At 48.2% G+C, this 21,406-nt stretch overlaps 1 protein-coding gene across 1 annotated transcript in view; it reads left to right on the forward strand.

Annotated features, from left to right (window-relative positions):
• The window catches only part of LRFN2 (leucine rich repeat and fibronectin type III domain containing 2), a 544,365-nt gene that overhangs the window by 258,487 nt on the left and 264,472 nt on the right, over positions 1-21,406 (forward strand). The window contains exon 2 of the mRNA XM_072139747.1: positions 19,876-19,956. The gene's annotated coding sequence lies outside the window, so the exon portion shown is untranslated. The remainder of the gene's footprint in view (positions 1-19,875; positions 19,957-21,406) is intronic.

A 21,406-nucleotide genomic window follows, 5' to 3' on the forward strand; every position in this document is an offset into this window, starting at 1 on the left:
AAACATTTTCAGCTTCTTCTTTTTTTTCACTTTGTGTTTTCTACTTGTCAAATCTGTGACGGCTACAAAAACGCTGAAAACAACCCCAAATTATTCATGGAATACTTTGAAGATTGTAAGAGACAATGTACTGCAGCGAGGCGGTGGAGGAAACACTGTGTTCTTACATAGCGTGACCTAAGGGGATGGAACGTGTGCAGGCCGCATCTCAGATACCAACAGGTGGAAGGAAACGAGGGAAAAAATAAAAAAACAGCCAAACTGGGGCCATAATGTAGGAAGATGATGGGAGATCCTCCTGGGGGGTCAGTCCATGCCCATCGATGCTCGGGCCATCTGCACAAGATAAGATTAAACGGACAACACGGAACCGCCGGGTCCATCCCATGGTCATCCAGCTCATCTCTCCAATAATAGTCCTCGTGGTGGAGAAACATCTGAAGTCCAACGCTGCAACCAACAGAAGAAGAAGACTCCAGCGCGTCAACGGGAACACGTCACAAGGTTTTCTTCTTTGATTCATATTGTATAAAGTTAGCATCAGCGTAGACAAAGTCTGAATTCACACTACGTGGGTTGTTTATCATTGGCTTTCCTGGAAAGTCTCCCAGGACTATATACACCTCTTCATTATCCGGTCTAAACGTGGACCTACTGCGAGTGCAGCACCGTGCGAAGCCAGAGTCATGACTCTCATAGTCACCCCAGTCCCTGCTGCTCCATGTGCTGAGACTTTTTATGCATTTTGAGAATTTTTAAGACTTCTTGAAAAAAAAAAATCCCAGACAGAAAATAGACCATTAGAAAGGGCCAAAGCCACTGATGGGCAGTGGAGCTCCCTCCAAAATCAGACATAGACCTGCCCCAAGGAGCCGCCTCGTGGTAAATAACCCCCTATGTCTACTCTGATGCAATGTTTGTCGTGGAATATTTTTTTTTTTTTAAATAACATTTTTATTAGAGCTTCCAACATATACATACGCAGTAGTCATACATCATTGTGCTGTGCATTAATGTATACAGAATTTGTTCATCATTTTGAGCTCTATTTTTTGTATATTTACAATAATAGTGGCATATAACATACATAGTAACTTAAAGCAAACTAGGCAAGTCTATATTACATGTCTGAAAGAGAGATATTGCTATCTCATTTATCTTCTAGGATTCCTTCAGTCATATAGGTAACTATTGCTTACGTTATTTATGGCATTTATAGAAAACATATCCCAGCACTTATAAAACAGACTAGGTTTCCCGTCTTTCCATATTGCATATTACATTCCTACGCCTGGTTAATTCACTACATAATGCTATTTCTTTATATTTCCATAGTGATGCCAATAGGGAAATGGCGATAGTTGTTAAGTGGTATACTATGATTCTTTCCTTCTAAGCCCACCCCCAAGAAGACTAATTCTGGTTTTAACTCAATTGAACGCTTTATTATGTTTTGTAGTTGAGTCCAGAATCCCACAAGTTTTGAATATATATAAAGTAGAGTTCCTTTATCCTTTCTACACCTCCAACATAAGTTTGACAAATTAGGGTATATTCGTGCTAGCTTAGCGGGAGTATAATACCATTTAGACGCACATTTAGACAGCTTTGTCATCATTTGAAAGGCTGCCTCCCATGTATCACCATCTATCTCTACCTCCAGATCATTCTCCCATTGTTTAAGTTGGGGGAGGGTTTGGGACATCGATAATTTTTCAATTTGTTTCTATCCCAAGCTAATGCCTTTCGCTAATTTTGAAGGCTAAATCAAATAATGTTTTTGACGTTTTGAAATAACATGTCGTAGGCGTAAGTATTTGTAGAAGTCATGAGTTGGGATTAAATATTTAGATTTAATCTCTGAAAAAGCCCATAAGTGGTCACCTTCCCATATATCTGCAATTGTATTGACCCCCATATCAATCCAATTTTTAAAATCCAAATCTGACACTAAGTACGATATCCACTTAAGAGGTAATTCTTTCACTTTCAAGGTAAGAACAGGAATATTATTAGTGTAGTGTTCCCATCTGTTTAGACCCGCTATGGACGTACACAATGTCGACTGAGGCACTTTGCATTTTAACGTTATCGCCCATAATTGTGCTGCCATTGGAATGGAAGGGAAAGCGTCATTCTCCATTTGTATCCAATGTTTAGGGGGAGATTGGATCAACCATTGTCTGGTTTGATCTAGAATGGCTGCATCATAGTAATTGGCTATGCATGGTAAGCCCAATCCTCCTTTCTTCTGATGACGGTATAAGACTTTCGTCACTACTCGGGGTCTTCCATACAACCATACAGATTTATTTATTAAGCTTTGTAACTTTTTTAAGTAGGATCTTGTAACAAGGATCGGGACGTTCCTAAAGATATATAGAATTTTGGGCAATACCATGATTTTTATAGGCGCCACTCTTCCTACCCAGGAGATATACATTTTAGCATAAGTAAGTAGTTCTTTTTCAATGTCTTCTAGTAAAGGGACGTAATTTAGATGGAAGAGTTTAGAAGTTGGAAAACCCAACTTTATGCCCAAATACGGGACATGATCCGTTGCCCACTGAAAGGGAAATTCAGATTAGATTTTTTCCAGCAGGTCAGCTGGTATATGCATACCTAGAATTAGCCACTTGCTAGCGTTAAGTTTGTAATACGATATAATGCTAAACTTGTTCAATAAGGACTGGACTGCCCTAAGACATTCAAGAGGGGTTGTCAAAGCAATTATCACGTCATCAGCAAATAACCCGATTTTATGCTCTTGGACGGCTATTCTGATTCCCCGTATACTTGCTGACGCCCTTATACTTTCAGCTAGGGGTTCCATAACAAGTGCAAATATTAAGGGTGATAATGGGCACCCTTGCCGGGTGCCATTCATAATTACAAATGGCGATGATGAGTATCCCGACATGGACACAAATGCAGAGGGACCATTGTAGAGAGCTTTAATGCTTGTTATAGCCATAGAGGAGAAGCCACATTGTTTAAGGACTTCCTCAAGGTAGCCCCAGTGGAGTGTCAAACGCCTTCTCTGCGTCCAAAGAAAGGAGCAGAGAAGGCGTTTGAGTTTTCTCCACATGATTAATTAAGTGACCCTTCCTCTAACAAACCCCACTTGATCCTGATAGATAAAAGAGCCGCTCTGTCAGCTATTATTTTTGAATACAATTTAAGATCCGTGTTTAAAAGAGAGAGAGGACGGAGATGTGAGGGCCTGTCTGGTTCTTTGCCTGGTTTAGGTAGTGTACTTATAGATGGGAAATTGACCTGAAGTTTGAGCTACGTTGAACACTTTGACTAAGTGCGGTACTATAAGCTTTATAATAATCATTGGTCAGCCCATCTGGGCCAGGGGCTTTGTTGTTTTTCAGAGAATTAATTGCTTTCGTAATTTCGGATGCCGATATTAATTCAGATACCGATTTTGCTTGTTCTGTTTTTAATGCCGGTAGAGTCAAGAAATTTCTGTATATCTAAAATTTGTGGCTGAGGAGTGTTTTTATCTTCCTTCATATAAAGTATAATAATACTCTGCCATGACTTCTGTCATATGTTGTGGGTCAAAAATGTTTGTATTATTTTTATTGACTATAAATGGGACCCTGTTTTGTGCTTCCCTTTTTTTAAGTTGCGCCGCCATTACCTTTCCCGCTCTGTTTCCTAATGAATAATGCCTTGCTTTCATTTTATTGAAAGCTTTTTCGTACTTATACAGGTCTAGTTCTTTTAATTGTTGTTGTAGTTCAGCTATCATTCCTATTCTATGTTGACATATTGGGGCACATTTACTTACCCGGTCCAGTCGCGATCCAGCGGCGCGTTCTCTGCTCTGCATTCGGGTCCGGCCGGGATTTATGAATGTAGTTCTTCCGCCGTCCACCAGGTGGCGCTGCTGCGCTGAAAGTCATCTCATCGCGCCGGAATGCACCACCTCGGACCAGGTGAAGGTAAGCGCTCCCCAAGCGACACTTTTTCGGTTTTTAAATGCGGCGGTTTTTCCGAATACGTCGGGTTTTCGTTCGGCCACGCCCCCCGATTTCCGTCGCGTGCATGCCGGCGCCGATGCGCCACAATCCGATCGCGTGCGCCACAATCCCTGGGCAATTCAGGTACAATCGGCGCAAATCGGAAATATTCGGGTAACACGTCGGGAAAACGCGAATCGGGCCTTTAGTAAATGACCCCCATTGAACTTTTGTTTAGTGCATGAAGAAGCGTCAATGCAGATAAGATATGCAGGCGTTTTTCCTCTGCTATCTTCCTGTTTTTTGCTCCGATATTTTTAAAATGCCCTCTCATATACATTTCATCCGATACCTCATTATTATCGTTGTCCGTGAAGAACTCTTTTAATGTGGACAGGGTTTGCTCTTTAAATGCTTTATGGTGTAGTATATAATTAGGAAGTCTCCATTGAGCTGAACGAATAGGGGCATGGTCTGACCATGATATTGTGTCTATTTTAGACTGTTTGATCCTTGCAAATAACAGGTGATCGACTAGAAATAGGTCTATCCGCGAATACGTTTTATGCGGATGTGAATAGAAAGAGTAATCCCTTTCTTGGGGATGCTGCAATCTCCAAACGTCCAATAACGCTTCTCCATGCACCAATTCAAATAGCTCTGAACCGCTATCCTTGTTTGCTGGTTGAGTGCTATCCATTGTGGCCACATGTTAAAATCCCCTGCTAGGAGTACTGAACCTTTTTTATGAATATTAATTTGAGAAAAAATGGATTTATAAAATGCAAGCTGTTTAGTATTCGGAGCATATATTGACACAATTGTATATATGATATTATTAATAGAGCATATTAGTATTACATAACGACCTTGTTGGTCTATAATGTTGTCTATCATACAGAAAGCTACTGAACTCTTAATCGCTATTAGGACTCCTCGTTTTTTGTCAGTTGCTGGGGCAACAAAAATATATGGGTATTGTTTGTGATGTAATCTGAAGATATCCTCATGGTTAATGTGTGTCTCTTGCACACAGAATATATCTGCTTTCGAATCTACAGCTTCCTTCCACATTCCAGACCTTTTATAAGGGCTATTTAGCCCTTTAACATTGACTGAAGTAATCCTTAACCCCATAATGGATCCATATGCATTTCAGATTACACCATCCTAGAATCATGACATTTACTGTGCATTCAATCCACAATACAATCTGAGCTTGCCTGTAAAATACAAAAACATAAACCGAAAAACACTTCTTTAAAATAACCGCTGTGACGTATGTCACATAGTGAACAAAGGAAAAATCCCTATGAGGGATTTTGACAGGGGGTAAATCGTATATGTTGAGTACTCAACGACCAACATAACACCGTACCCGACCTATAATTAACTATTTCACCAACCGGGTATTTTCAAGTAACAATCTAATGTCCTTTCAGGAGACAACTTCAGGTTCTTGTGACAGTTGACCATTCTTCTTCTACTCGGTGAGAATTCGGAGCCCTTGGTGGATCAGGACCTCCTTCCTTTCTCAATAGCCCCCATTCCTGGATGAGTTGTTGGAGCTTCATCGGACTATTGACAACAATCTTCCTGCCATCTTTGCTTACTAGCAATTTTACGGGGAACCCCCATTTGTATGGAATATTGTGTGCTCGCAAAATTTTGGCAGTCTCTTGGAATTCCCGTCTTTGGGCTAAGGTGGCCGCTGACAAGTCCGCATAGAGAGAGATGTCTCTGGACTCTGTCAATGAGGAGGTCCGCTTGAGGAGTGCCCGGGAGAAGGATTACAAACAGATCTGTCAGAAATTCCTCTAAGGCTTCAGGCTTGACTGTTTCTGGAATTCCGCGGAACCTGACATTATTCCTGCGGGACCTGTCCTCCATGTCAGCCACTTTTAGTCGCAGGCTTTTCACCTCCTCCTCCAAATTGTTGCTGAGATCCACCAGCTCGTTATGCGCAGAGGTGAGTTCCGCCATCTTAGATTCCACGTGCGCAGTACGTTCCCCCAAAACTACGCATTCGCTTTGAAAAGTCTGCAGTGCTGACTGTATATCATGGTGTAGGGAAGAACGTAACTCTCCCATAAGCGTTTTTAATAAATCTTCCGACACTGGTCTAAATATCGGGGAGTCTGTAGATAGAGCTAGAGGGGAATTGTGCTGCTGGTGGCTCACCTGCTGCGTCAAATGCTTCCCGGAGGGGTAGTGATCTGGAGAGCTCGTCGGTGTCTCCCGATCTCTTGGGTCTAAGCCTCTCAGGTCCCGCTGGGTGGTTAGTGCTGGAGATGAAGCCTCTGATGAGAATCTTTAGGGTCCCGGGGATCCCACCGGCTGAAATGCTGGCGCTTCAGCTCCTGCGCCACCGCCGCCATTTTGCGATCTCGTGCACGGAAAGAATTCTGTAAGTTTTGTGGGTCCCGTCTTCTTTTTAGCTCTTCCCATGCTGTAGGTTAGAAGTGAGTCTCTAATGTTGCCGAAAATACCGAAAATCCTCGGTAGAATAGCCGCAGTGTGCTGGTTTAAGGTCGGGAAACACGGAGCTCAAGGAGACACGTCTCACTCCATGCGCTGCCGGCCACCGTCGTGGAATATTTTAATTAAAGTAGAAAACCATTTAAAGTGTTCCGGTGGACGTGGTGCAGTAACCCCCACAGAGGAGCCAGATCTCTTCTATGCTCCATATGTGGCCACCAAGGTAAATCCACTATGTAGCTGATAAAAACTGGACAATTCTAGAAGACAATTCGAGGATACATGAAGACTCTGGATTTTTTGATGGGAATTGCCTTAAATTCTGATTAACTGGATCCAAAAGAGAATGTCCTCCTACAATAAAGGATCCTCACTAACAAGAAGGTCATGGACTGAACCTCAGAACCGCCGGCACCACCAGGTCCCCCCTCTCTCTCGTTGTCCTCAGTGAAGCTTCTCCTTGGTTACAGATTGTGACTCACGAGTCCCCGAGAAACCGGAGAGATGAGGAAAGAAATGATTCTAGAAGTAAATGTCAAAATAACAACTATTAATCCGTCTGGAGAAACTCCTGGAGCAGAACATCCTCCCAGGTGCGGAGACGCGGCCGCCGGGTGCGAATGTCATTAAATTCTCTTCATTATTGAGGAGATTTGTTTAGGGCTCCAGAAGCGTCTGGCGGGGACATCCACCGCCGTCTGTGGACACTCAGGCTCTCGGTCTAGGTGCGGTTCCGGCTCAGGTCACACGTCCCTTTAAACCTCATTTGGACAGAGGTTTGACACATCAGTAAAAAATCTCATTGACATTAATGTGAAACAAATGCACAACGCATGTCAGTGAGAGGCGGACCGTCCGAAAAGTGTCCGTGCTTCTATCAGTTATTACATCAGTTATTCAGATCAATAGACAGACATAGATAATCTGTAGACATTAACATAGATATGACGTAGATAGGTAGGTAGGTGGATACATATGAGGTAGGTAGGTAGGTGGATACATATGAGGTAGGTAGGTAGGTAGGTGGATACATATGAGGTAGGTAGGTTGGTAGGTCCACCATAGAGTCCTCCCAGAAGCTGACCATCTACCAGGGTCTACAGAGAGACTACAGACTGGCTCCGCACCAGGAGATACTACCAAACCCCGGAGACCGTCAGATCCTGAGCTACTCCATGGAGGAGGGAGAGAAGATCCATCGTGCTGGGGGGAGAGGAGACCACAATGGCCGCACAATACGTCACTGCCATAGACTGAGAGATGTGAGACGTATCATGGACTATAGGCAGCACCACCTGCAGCTAGATACATGGCAGCATCCGGGACATACCTACCTTACACCTGGTGTCCGCATGGGGGTGAGATACTACATGGAGAAGCCACTTACTCAATAATAACCTCGTACATTACTATTGGATGGAATTTGCACAGATGAAATTAAGAATTGGAGATTACATTGCTGTGTTTAAGGACTTTGCTTCTACCCTTCGTTATGTTCTCCAAGCCCCGGACCTCAGATGTGCGGAGCTGATGGATTTTCTTATAGTTTGGATCGATTATGTGTCAGAACTCGCTCTGAGTGGGATGAGGTTTCTAACTTCTGCGCTTGTACCCCAATCCCAGCGCTGACTTTCAGGATCTTTTCCTTAGGGGGGTGTAAGTTGGATGTGAGTTTGAGTTGGTTTTGTGTTCGGCTGAAGCTTGAGTGATGGACTGGTAAACCAGTCAGCTGCTCGGGGTGGCGTCCATTACTACCTTGAGGATTTGCCTTGTTCCATCAGAGGTTGCTGGTTAATTCTCAGTCTTCTGACGCTTGTGTCTTTGCTATTAATACTGTTTCTTTTACTTGATTTTTTTCTCTGTGTATCTGAACTCTGCTTCTTCACTGGATTATTATCTTGCCTCTTGTTTCGGGGCTGCGCCACCATCTTGGTTTTGACACTGTTTGCCTGACATTGATCGTTCAATCTTCTATGTTATCCTCCTGAGTTGCTCACCTTTCCTGTGCACCCAGTTAGTGCAGGGACTATCGACCAGAAGCCCCTAACCACTAGGGTTTATGAGGCTTAATAGGTAGGTGACTGGGGTTATGGGTGAGTTTAGGCCATGTGCCCCTTCTCTATTGTCACACTATTTTTTGGGATCTCTTTACAGTCCCTTTACTGACCCAATTGTTGGGGGGTGAAGGGGGGAATGTCTTTCTATGATGAGGCCATGTGTGATGCTTGGTGGATGAAAATCCTGAGGGTAATGTCTGGGATCCATATGTTATCTCCTGGAGCTGGGTCATTAATAAATTTGTCTCTGGAATTCTTGGCCCAGGGATCTAGTGGGACTAATCCCAGTAGCTTCCCCATCTCGGGTAATCCAGTTATTTTGGGATTTATTAGCACTCAGGATGCCCTTAGTTGCATATATAATCCCCTGGTTAGACTGCCCGGCACTACACTAGCACCACGTGGTGGGGAGACGCCATTACTAAGGAATGATTGGAATGTATTTGATTATGTTGGTTTACCCGAGTTAATGTTTTGTTTACATTATAATTGTTACACTTTGTATCTTCCTGAGGTTTAGCAGGCGGCTTATTGGCTGGCACCACAGTGTGTCTACACAGAGTAAATCTATAGGTATAGGCTCTGCCTGTGGCTCTGCTAAGGGCTCTGCCTAGGGCTTTGACTGGGACTCTGTCTAGGGCTCTGCCTGGGGCTCTGTCTAGGGCTCTGCCTGGGGCTCTGCTTAGGACTCTGCCTAGGGCTCTGCTTAGGACTCTGCCTAGGGCTCTGCCTACGGCTCTGGGTCTCACTCTTTTGTGATTCTGACTTGGGCCTTTTTTGGTTCTTAGTTTCCTGCTTCTACAGAATCTCCAATTGCTGTTGGGCTGCTGAAGCAACAAAGTCAATTTGGTTTATCGGAGATACTTGCTGGATGTGGATAAGGCTCTGGATAAGGATAAGAAGTGTCTGCGCCGCTATTGTGTCACAAGCGATCCATTTGTGGCGCATCTGCGCTGCCTCCATGCGACTCATATTAGGGGCGCTCCTGCTCTCGGTCGCCTATTTAACTGTGTCGTAAAATTGTGTTAAAGGTTCATCACAAAAAAGTTGGTCGGGCCGGAGCAAGGAAGCACCGGATTCATTTCTGGCGCAGGATCTTAATGAATCGGGCGCACCAATCACTATACACGGGCAGAGCGCTTTTAGTGTAGTTTCCATCTTTCTAAGTGAATGTGCCCCACCGTGTGGCCCGTCCCCTCCCCTGGGGTTTGTTCCCATAAATCCTCTCCTAGATACCCCCAGCGGGGTGCAGGGTGGATACAGAGGCAATAGATAGAACTGATGATATATTGGAGATTCTGCATCTCCAATATATCCTATTATATACTCCATCTCCCCCCGGCACACGACGTACAGCCATATACCATCCCCGTACATGCGAGGGGCCCACACATCAGCCGCGTGACAGCCCAGGACTCGCTGCCGCTACAAATTGGTCTCAGCTCAGATATTTAGACTGTAATATTAGTTTCTAGGGAAATTTCCTCTTACTGTGGATATGATGAATGTCTCCGGACTGTACAATCCCAGATAATAGTCATCCTGATGTCTGTCTCCGGCGGGGCCCGTACATGTCTCCGGACTGTACAATCCCAGATAATAGTCATCCTGATGTCTGTCTCCCCCGGGGCCCATACATGTCCCCGGACTGTACAATCCCAGATAATAGTCATCCTGATGTCTGTCTCCGGCGGGGCCCATACATGTCCCCGGACTGTACAATCCCAGATAATAGTCATCCTGATGTCTGTCTCCGGCGGGGCCCATACATGTCTCTGGACTGTACAATCCCAGATAATAGTCATCCTGATGTCTGTCTCCCCCGGGGCCCATACATGTCTCCGGACTGTACAATCCCAGATAATAGTCATCCTGATGTCTGTCTCCGGCGGGGCCCGTACATGTCTCCGGACTGTACAATCCCAGATAATAGTCATCCTGATGTCTGTCTCCCCCGGGGCCCATACATGTCCCCGGACTGTACAATCCCAGATAATAGTCATCCTGATGTCTGTCTCCCCCGGGGCCCATACATGTCCCCGGACTGTACAATCCCAGATAATAGTCATCCTGATGTCTGTCTCCGGCGGGGCCCATACATGTCTCCGGACTGTACAATCCCAGATAATAGTCATCCTGATGTCTGTCTCCGGACTGTACAATCCCAGATAATAGTCATCCTGATGTCTGTCTCCGGACTGTACAATCCCAGGTAATAGTCATCCTGATGTCTGTCTCCGGCGGGGCCCATACATGTCTCCGGACTGTACAATCCCAGGTAATAGTCATCCTGATGTCTGTCTCCGGCGGGGCCCATACATGTCCCCGGACTGTACAATCCCAGATAATAGTCATCCTGATGTCTGTCTCTGGCGGGGCCCATACATGTCCCCGGACTGTACAATCCCAGATAATAGTCATCCTGATGTCTGTCTCCGGCGGGGGCCCATACATGTCCCCGGACTGTACAATCCCAGATAATAGTCATCCTGATGTCTGTCTCCCCCGGGGCCCATACATGTCTCCGGACTGTACAATCCCAGGTAATAGTCATCCTGATGTCTGTCTCCGGCGGGGCCCATACATGTCTCCGGACTGTACAATCCCAGATAATAGTCATCCTGATGTCTGTCTCCGGCGGGGCCCATACATGTCTCCGGACTGTACAATCCCAGATAATAGTCATCCTGATGTCTGTCTCCGGCGGGGCCCATACATGTCTCCGGACTGTACAATCCCAGATAATAGTCATCCTGATGTCTGTCTCCGGCGGGGCCCATACATGTCTCCGGACTGTACAATCCCAGATAATAGTCATCCTGATGTCTGTCTCCGGCGGGGCCCATACATGTCCCCGGACTGTACAATCCCAGGTAATAGTCCTCCTGATGTCTGTCTCCGGCGGCGCCCATACATGTCTCCGGACTGTACAATCCCAGATAATAGTCATCCTGATGTCTGTCTCCGGCGGGGCCCATACATGTCCCCGGACTGTACAATCCCAGATAATAGTCATCCTGATGTCCGCTGTCTCCCCCGGGGCCCATACATGTCTCCGGACTGTACAATCCCAGATAATAGTCATCCTGATGTCTGTCTCCCCCGGGGCCCATACATGTCCCCGGACTGTACAATCCCAGATAATAGTCATCCTGATGTCTGTCTCCGGCGGGGCCCATACATGTCCCCGGACTGTACAATCCCCGATAATAGTCATCCTGATGTCCGCTGTCTCCCCCGGGGGCCATACATGTCTCCGGACTGTACAATCCCAGATAATAGTCATCCTGATGTCTGTCTCTCCCGGGGCCCATACATGTCTCCGGACTGTACAAACCCAGATAATAGTCATCCTGATGTCTGTCTCCGGCGGGGCCCATACATGTCTCCGGACTGTACAATCCCAGATAATAGTAATCCTGATGTCTGTCTCCGGCGGGGCCCATACATGTCTCCGGACTGTACAATCCCAGGTAATAGTCATCCTGATGTCTGTCTCCGGCGGGGCCCATACATGTCCCCGGACTGTACAATCCCAGGTAATAGTCATCCTGATGTCTGTCTCCGGCGGGGCCCATACATGTCTCCGGACTGTACAATCCCAGATAATAGTCATCCTGATGTCTGTCTCCGGCGGGGCCCATACATGTCTCTGGACTGTACAATCCCAGATAATAGTAATCCTGATGTCTGTCTCCCCCGGGGCCCATACATGTCTCCGGACTGTACAATCCCAGATAATAGTCATCCTGATGTCTGTCTCCGGCGGGGCCCATACATGTCTCCGGACTGTAGAATCCCAGATAATAGTCATCCTGATGTCTGTCTCCGGCGGGGCCCATACATGTCTCCGGACTGTACAATCCCAGATAATAGTCATCCTGATGTCTGTCTCCCCCGGGGCCCATACATGTCTCCGGACTGTACAATCCCAGATAATAGTCATCCTGATGTCTGTCTCCGGCGGGGCCCATACATGTCTCCGGACTGTACAATCCCAGGTAATAGTCATCCTGATGTCTGTCTCCGGCGGGGCCCATACATGTCTCCGGACTGTACAATCCCAGATAATAGTCATCCTGATGTCTGTCTCCGGCGGGGCCCATACATGTCCCCGGACTGTACAATCCCAGATAATAGTCATCCTGATGTCTGTCTCCGGCGGGGCCCATACATGTCTCCGGACTGTACAATCCCAGATAATAGTCATCCTGATGTCTGTCTCCGGCGGGGCCCATACATGTCTCCGGACTGTACAATCCCAGATAATAGTCATCCTGATGTCTGTCTCCCCCGGGGCCCATACATGTCTCCGGACTGTACAATCCCAGATAATAGTCATCCTGATGTCTGTCTCCCCCGGGGCCCATACATGTCTCCGGACTGTACAATCCCAGGTAATAGTCATCCTGATGTCTGTCTCCCCCGGGGCCCATACATGTCTCCGGACTGTACAATCCCAGATAATAGTCATCCTGATGTCTGTCTCCGGCGGGGCCCATACATGTCCCCGGACTGTACAATCCCAGATAATAGTCATCCTGATGTCTGTCTCTGGCGGGGCCCATACATGTCCCCGGACTCTACAATCCCAGATAATAGTCATCCTGATGTCTGTCTCCGGCGGGGCCCATACATGTCTCCGGACTGTACAATCCCAGGTAATAGTCATCCTGATGTCTGTCTCCGGCGGGGCCCATACATGTCTCCGGACTGTACAATCCCAGGTAATAGTCATCCTGATGTCTGTCTCCGGCGGGGCCCATACATGTCTCCGGACTGTACAATCCCAGGTAATAGTCATCCTGATGTCTGTCTCCGGCGGGGCCCATACATGTCTCTGGACTGTACAATCCCAGGTAATAGTCATCCTGATGTCTGTCTCCGGCGGGGCCCATACATGTCTCCGGACTGTACAATCCCAGATAATAGTCATCCTGATGTCTGTCTCCGGCGGGGCCCATACATGTCTCCGGACTGCACAATCCCAGATAATAGTCATCCTGATGTCTGTCTCCGGCGGGGCCCATACATGTCTCCGGACTCTACAATCCCAGATAATAGTCATCCTGATGTCTGTCTCCGGCGGGGCCCATACATGTCTCCGGACTGTACAATCCCAGGTAATAGTCATCCTGATGTCTGTCTCCGATGGGGCCCATACATGTCTCCGGACTGTACAATCCCAGATAATAGTCATCCTGATGTCTGTCTCCGGCGGGGCCCATACAGACATCGGGTCAGTGTCACGTCCATCCTCTCAGGTTCCTGTTCTGTCTATCATTCCAATGTCTTCCATGGAAGGAGACCACTTGGCTGACCTTGTCTTCCTTGTCTTCCATCCACATACGGCTCCACTGCAGATATCAGTCTTATACTTAATGGGTCAGAATTTGTGGTGGCAGCTTTTTGTTTTGTTTGAAACTTCATTAATCACTGCTGGAGCCCCAGAGAAGGTCATGGTGGACACGTCTAACCCGACTGTTTCATCTCCGCCATCTGGCACCAGAGAGACCGACCGGCCTTCTATATTACAATACAGACGGAGACTAGGGCCACAACCAAGGGCAACTGGATATTTACCCAATGAGTCACAAGGGCGGGAGACTTATCTCCTGAGCCACCAAGCACTCAGGACTGAGGTCCATTGTAGTGTTGTCCTCCTGTCACCATGGGGAAGGGCTACCTACCAGGATATGCAATGGAGCCCAATGATGTCAGGTATCGCTGGCCTCGCGTTATGTACTGATCTTCTATCATTCCTCATCCTCTGAGCTGAGATCCCCCATAACCCTCCAGTGTATACTGCAGCTACATAGACAGAAGCCCCTGATACACGGAGGCGCAGCACGTGGCCGCCATCAGTCACATGGAAGCTGTTCTCATCCTGTCCCCAATGTCACCAGCACAAGACGTCTTCTCCCGTGTAAAGCCATTAAGGAGATGACAAGCGGCTGCGGCTGATGGGAGGACATCAGGAGACCTTGTACCTGTCACCGGCCGGGGGCCGCGGCTCAGACCTCTGATGTCTGTCTCTGGCGGGGCCCATACATGTCCCCGGACTGTACAATCCCAGATAATAGTCATCCTGATGTCTGTCTCCGGCGGGGCCCATACATGTCCCCGGACTGTACAATCCCAGGTAATAGTCATCCTGATGTCTGTCTCCGGCGGGGCCCATACATGTCTCCGGACTGTACAATCCCAGATAATAGTCATCCTGATGTCTGTCTCCGGCGGGGCCCATACATGTCCCCGGACTGTACAATCCCAGATAATAGTCATCCTGATGTCTGTCTCCCCCGGGGCCCATACATGTCTCCGGACTGTACAATCCCAGATAATAGTCCTCCTGATGTCTGTCTCCGGCGGGGCCCATACATGTCTCCGGACTGTACAATCCCACATAATAGTCATCCTGATGTCTGTCTCCGGCGGGGCCCATACATGTCTCCGGACTGTACAATCCCAGATAATAGTCATCCTGATGTCTGTCTCCGGCGGGGCCCATACATGTCCCCGGACTGTACAATCCCAGGTAATAGTCATCCTGATGTCTGTCTCCGGCGGGGCCCATACATGTCTCCGGACTGTACAATCCCAGATAATAGTCATCCTGATGTCTGTCTCCGGCGGGGCCCATACATGTCTCCGGACTGTACAATCCCAGATAATAGTCATCCTGATGTCTGTCTCCCCCGGGGCCCATACATGTCTCCGGACTGTACAATCCCACATAATAGTCATCCTGATGTCTGTCTCCGGCGGGGCCCATACATGTCTCCGGACTGTACAATCCCAGATAATAGTCATCCTGATGTCTGTCTCCGGCGGGGCCCATACATGTCCCCGGACTGTACAATCCCAGGTAATAGTCATCCTGATGTCTGTCTCCGGCGGGGCCCATACATGTCTCCGGACTGTACAATCCCAGATAATAGTCATCCTGATGTCTGTCTCCTCCGGGGCCCATACATGTCCCCGGACTGTACAATCCCAGATAATAGTCATCCTGATGTCTGTCTCCCCCGGGGCCCATACATGTCTCCGGACTGTACAATCCCAGATAATAGTCATCCTGATGTCTGTCTCCGGCAGGGCCCATACATGTCCCCGGACTGTACAATCCCAGATAATAGTCATCCTGATGTCTGTCTCCGGCGGGGCCCATACATGTCTCTGGACTGTACAATCCCAGATAATAGTCATCCTGATGTCTGTCTCCCCCGGGGCCCATACATGTCTCCGGACTGTACAATCCCAGATAATAGTCCTCCTGATGTCTGTCTCCGGCGGGGCCCATACATGTCTCCGGACTGTACAATCCCAGATAATAGTCATCCTGATGTCTGTCTCCTGGGGCCCATACATGTCTCCGGACTGTACAATCCCAGATAATAGTCATCCTGATGTCTGTCTCCTGGGGCCCATACATGTCTCCGGACTGTACAATCCCAGATAATAGTCATCCTGATGTCTGTCTCCGGCGGGGCCCATACATGTCCCCGGACTGTACAATCCCACATAATAGTCATCCTGATGTCTGTCTCCTGGGGCCCATACATGTCTCCGGACTGTACAATCCCAGATAATAGTCATCCTGATGTCTGTCTCCGGCGGGGCCCATACATGTCCCCGGACTGTACAATCCCACATAATAGTCATCCTGATGTCTGTCTCCGGCGGGGCCCATACATGTCTCCGGACTGTACAATCCCAGATAATAGTCATCCTGATGTCTGTCTCCGGCGGGGCCCATACATGTCTCCGGACTGTACAATCCCAGATAATAGTCATCCTGATGTCTGTCTCCCCCGGGGCCCATACATGTCTCCGGACTGTACAATCCCAGATAATAGTCATCCTGATGTCTGTCTCCGGCTGGGGCCCATACATGTCCCCGGACTGTACAATCCCAGGTAATAGTCATCCTGAAGTCTGTCTCCCCCGGGGCCCATACATGTCTCCGGACTGTACAATCCCAGATAATAGTCATCCTGATGTCTGTCTCCGGCGGGGCCCATACATGTCTCCGGACTGTACAATCCCAGATAATAGTCATCCTGATGTCTGTCTCCCCCGGGGCCCATACATGTCTCCGGACTGTACAATCCCACATAATAGTCATCCTGATGTCTGTCTCCGGCGGGGCCCATACATGTCTCCGGACTGTACAATCCCACATAATAGTCATCCTGATGTCTGTCTCCCCCGGGGCCCATACATGTCTCCGGACTGTACAATCCCAGATAATAGTCCTCCTGATGTCTGTCTCCGGCGGGGCCCATACATGTCTCCGGACTGTACAATCCCAGATAATAGTCATCCTGATGTCTGTCTCCGGCGGGGCCCATACATGTCTCCGGACTGTACAATCCCAGATAATAGTCATCCTGATGTCTGTCTCCGGCGGGGCCCATACATGTCCCCGGACTGTACAATCCCAGATAATAGTCATCCTGATGTCTGTCTCCGGCGGGGCCCATACATGTCTCTGGACTGTACAATCCCAGATAATAGTCATCCTGATGTCTGTCTCCGGCGGGGCCCATACATGTCTCCGGACTGTACAATCCCAGATAATAGTCATCCTGATGTCTGTCTCCGGCGGGGCCCATACATGTCTCCGGACTGTACAATCCCACATAATAGTCATCCTGATGTCTGTCTCCTCCGGGGCCCATACATGTCTCCGGACTGTACAATCCCAGATAATAGTCATCCTGATGTCTGTCTCCGGCGGGGCCCATACATGTCTCCGGACTGTACAATCCCAGATAATAGTCATCCTGATGTCTGTCTCCCCCGGGGCCCATACATGTCTCCGGACTGTACAATCCCAGATAATAGTCATCCTGATGTCTGTCTCCGGCGGGGCCCATACATGTCTCCGGACTGTACAATCCCAGATAATAGTCATCCTGATGTCTGTCTCCCCCGGGGCCCATACATGTCTCTGGACTGTACAATCCCAGATAATAGTCCTCCTGATGTCTGTCTCCGGCGGGGCCCATACATGTCTCCGGACTGTACAATCCCAGATAATAGTCATCCTGATGTCTGTCTCCCCCGGGGCCCATACATGTCTCCGGACTGTACAATCCCAGATAATAGTCATCCTGATGTCTGTCTCCGGCGGGGCCCATACATGTCTCCGGACTGTACAATCCCAGATAATAGTCATCCTGATGTCTGTCTCCCCCGGGGCCCATACATGTCCCCGGACTGTACAATCCCAGGTAATAGTCATCCTGATGTCTGTCTCCGGCGGGGCCCATACATGTCTCCGGACTGTACAATCCCAGATAATAGTCATCCTGATGTCTGTCTCCCCCGGGGCCCATACATGTCCCCGGACTGTACAATCCCAGGTAATAGTCATCCTGATGTCTGTCTCCGGCGGGGCCCATACATGTCTCCGGACTGTACAATCCCAGATAATAGTCATCCTGATGTCTGTCTCCGGCGGGGCCCATACATGTCTCCGGACTGTACAATCCCAGATAATAGTCATCCTGATGTCTGTCTCCGGCGGGGCCCATACATGTCTCTGGACTGTACAATCCCAGGTAATAGTCATCCTGATGTCTGTCTCCCCCGGGGCCCATACATGTCTCCGGACTGTACAATCCCAGATAATAGTCATCCTGATGTCTGTCTCCGGCGGGGCCCATACATGTCCCCGGACTGTACAATCCCAGATAATAGTCATCCTGATGTCTGTCTCCGGCGGGGCCCATACATGTCTCCGGACTGTACAATCCCAGATAATAGTCATCCTGATGTCTGTCTCTGGCGGGGCCCATACATGTCCCCGGACTCTACAATCCCAGATAATAGTCATCCTGATGTCTGTCTCCGGCGGGGCCCATACATGTCTCCGGACTGTACAATCCCAGATAATAGTCATCCTGATGTCTGTCTCCGGCGGGGCCCATACATGTCTCCGGACTGTACAATCCCAGATAATAGTCATCCTGATGTCTGTCTCCCCCGGGGCCCATACATGTCTCCGGACTGTACAATCCCAGATAATAGTCATCCTGATGTCTGTCTCCCCCGGGGCCCATACATGTCTCCGAACTGTACAATCCCAGATAATAGTCATCCTGATGTCTGTCTCCGGCGGGGCCCATACATGTCTCCGGACTGTACAATCCCAGGTAATAGTCATCCTGATGTCTGTCTCCGGCGGGGCCCATACAGACATCGGGTCAGTGTCACGTCCATCCTCTCAGGTTCCTGTTCTGTCTATCATTCCAATGTCTTGCATGGAAGGAGACCACTTGGCTGACCTTGTCTTCCTTGTCTTCCATCCACATACGGCTCCACTGCAGATATCAGTCTTATACTTAATGGGTCAGAATTTGTGGTGGCAGCTTTTTGTTTTGTTTGAAACTTCATTAATCACTGCTGGAGCCCCAGAGAAGGTCATGGTGGACACGTCTAACCCGACTGTTTCATCTCCGCCATCTGGCACCAGAGAGACCGACCGGCCTTCTATATTACAATACAGACGGAGACTAGGGCCACAACCAAGGGCAACTGGATATTTACCCAATGAGTCACAAGGGCGGGAGACTTATCTCCTGAGCCACCAAGCACTCAGGACTGAGGTCCATTGTAGTGTTGTCCTCCTGTCACCATGGGGAAGGGCTGCCTACTAGGATATGCAATGAAGCCCAATGATGTCAGGTATCGCTGGCCTCGCATTATGTACTGATCTTCTATCATTCCTCATCCTCTGAGCTGAGATCCCCCATAACCCTCCAGTGTATACTGCAGCTACATAGACAGAAGCCCCTGATACACGGAGGCGCAGCACGTGGCCGCCATCAGTCACATGGAAGCTGTTCTCATCCTGTCCCCAATGTCACCAGCACAAGACGTCTTCTCCCGTGTAAAGCCATTAAGGAGATGACAAGCGGCTGCGGCTGATGGGAGGACATCAGGAGACCTTGTACCTGTCACCGGCCGGGGGCCGCGGCTCAGACCTCAGATGGTGGGAGGATAATCCTCTGCTGAGACGAGACGGAACCCGACTAATCAGGACACCGCGGCCACAACGACAGAGACGCCGAGCAACGAGAGGGAATAATAATATAACATATAATACAATAATAATATAATAATAATAATAATAATAATAATAATAATATAATATGTAATAACTACAGAGACGCCGAGCAACGAGAGGGAATAATAATACAACATATAATAACTACAGAGACATCAGGAATAATAATAATAATAATAATAATAATAATGAAAGACGTTTCTGTTGGGAGATGATGAGTTGGAGGGGTGAGATTTCTGGAGGTGACCCCACCTTCCCCTGCGCTGACCTTTCCTTCTTCTCCTTGTAGGGGGTCTTTTCATCCAGGAGACAACGTGAGGATTGGGGGCGCAAACCATGATCCCGGAGAACACCCCTCAGTAAAGCTCAGGTGAGTCCCCCAACTCCTGCCCTGCTGTGCATGCATATATGGAAGCTACAGGTACCCAACCCACAGGGACTCATCACAACCTGGGACCCCAAAGTCAATCTGGGTGCACACAGTCTATGCTCATCATTATGGGGTGCACACAGTCTATGGTCATCATTATGGGGGGCACACAGTCTATGGGCATCATTATGGGGGGGGCACACAGTCTATGGTCATCATTATGGGGTGCACACAGTCTATGGTCATCATTATGGGGGGCACACAGTCTATGCTCATCATTATGGGGGGCACACAGTCTATGGTCATCATTATGGGGTGCACACAGTCTATGGTCATCATTATGGGAGGCACATAGTCTATGGTCATCATTATGGGGTGCACACAGTCTATGCTCATCATTATGGGGTGCACACAGTCTATGGTCATCATTATGGGGTGCACACAGTCTATTGTCATCATTATGGGAGGCACATAGTCTATGGTCATCATTATGGGGGGCACACAGTCTATGGTCATCATTATGGGGGGGGGGGCACACAGTCTATGGTCATCATTATGGGGGGCACACAGTCTATGGTCATCATTATGGGGTGCACACAGTCTATGCTCATCATTATGGGGTGCACACAGTCTATGCTCATCATTATGGGGGGCACACAGTCTATGCTCATCATTATGGGGTGCACACAGTCTATGGTTATCATTATGGGAGGCACATAGTCTATACTCATCATTATGGGGTGCACACAGTCTATGGTTATCATTATGGGAGGCACACAGTCTATGGTCATCATTATGGGGTAATACAGTCTATGGTCATCATTATGGGGTGCACACAGTCTATGGTTATCATTATGGGGGCACACAGTCTATGGTCATCATTATGGGGTGCACACAGTCTATGGTTATCATTATGGGGGCACACAGTCTATGGTCATCATTATGGGAGGCACATAGTCTATGCTCATCATTATGGGGTGCACACAGTCTATGCTCATCATTATGGGGTGCACACAGTCTATGGTCATCATTATGGGGTGCACACAGTCTATGGTCATCATTATGGGAGGCACATAGTCTATGCTCATCATTATGGGGTGCACACAGTCTATGCTCATCATTATGGGGTGCACACAGTCTATGGTCATCATTATGGGGTGCACACAGTCTATGGTCATCATTATGGGAGGCACATAGTCTATGCTCATCATTATGGGGTACACACAGTCTATGGTCATCATTATGGGGTGCGCGCAGTCTATGGTCATCATTATGGGGGCACACAGTCTATGCTCATCATTATGGGGTACACACAGTCTATGGTCATCATTATGGGGTGCACACAGTCTATGGTCATCATTATGGGGGGCACACAGTCTATGCTCATCATTATGGGGGGCACACAGTCTATGGTTATCATTATGGGGGCACACAGTCTATGCTCATCATT

This window comes from Engystomops pustulosus, chromosome 3 (assembly GCF_040894005.1).
Source record: "Engystomops pustulosus chromosome 3, aEngPut4.maternal, whole genome shotgun sequence".
Classification (NCBI taxonomy): domain Eukaryota; kingdom Metazoa; phylum Chordata; class Amphibia; order Anura; family Leptodactylidae; genus Engystomops; species Engystomops pustulosus.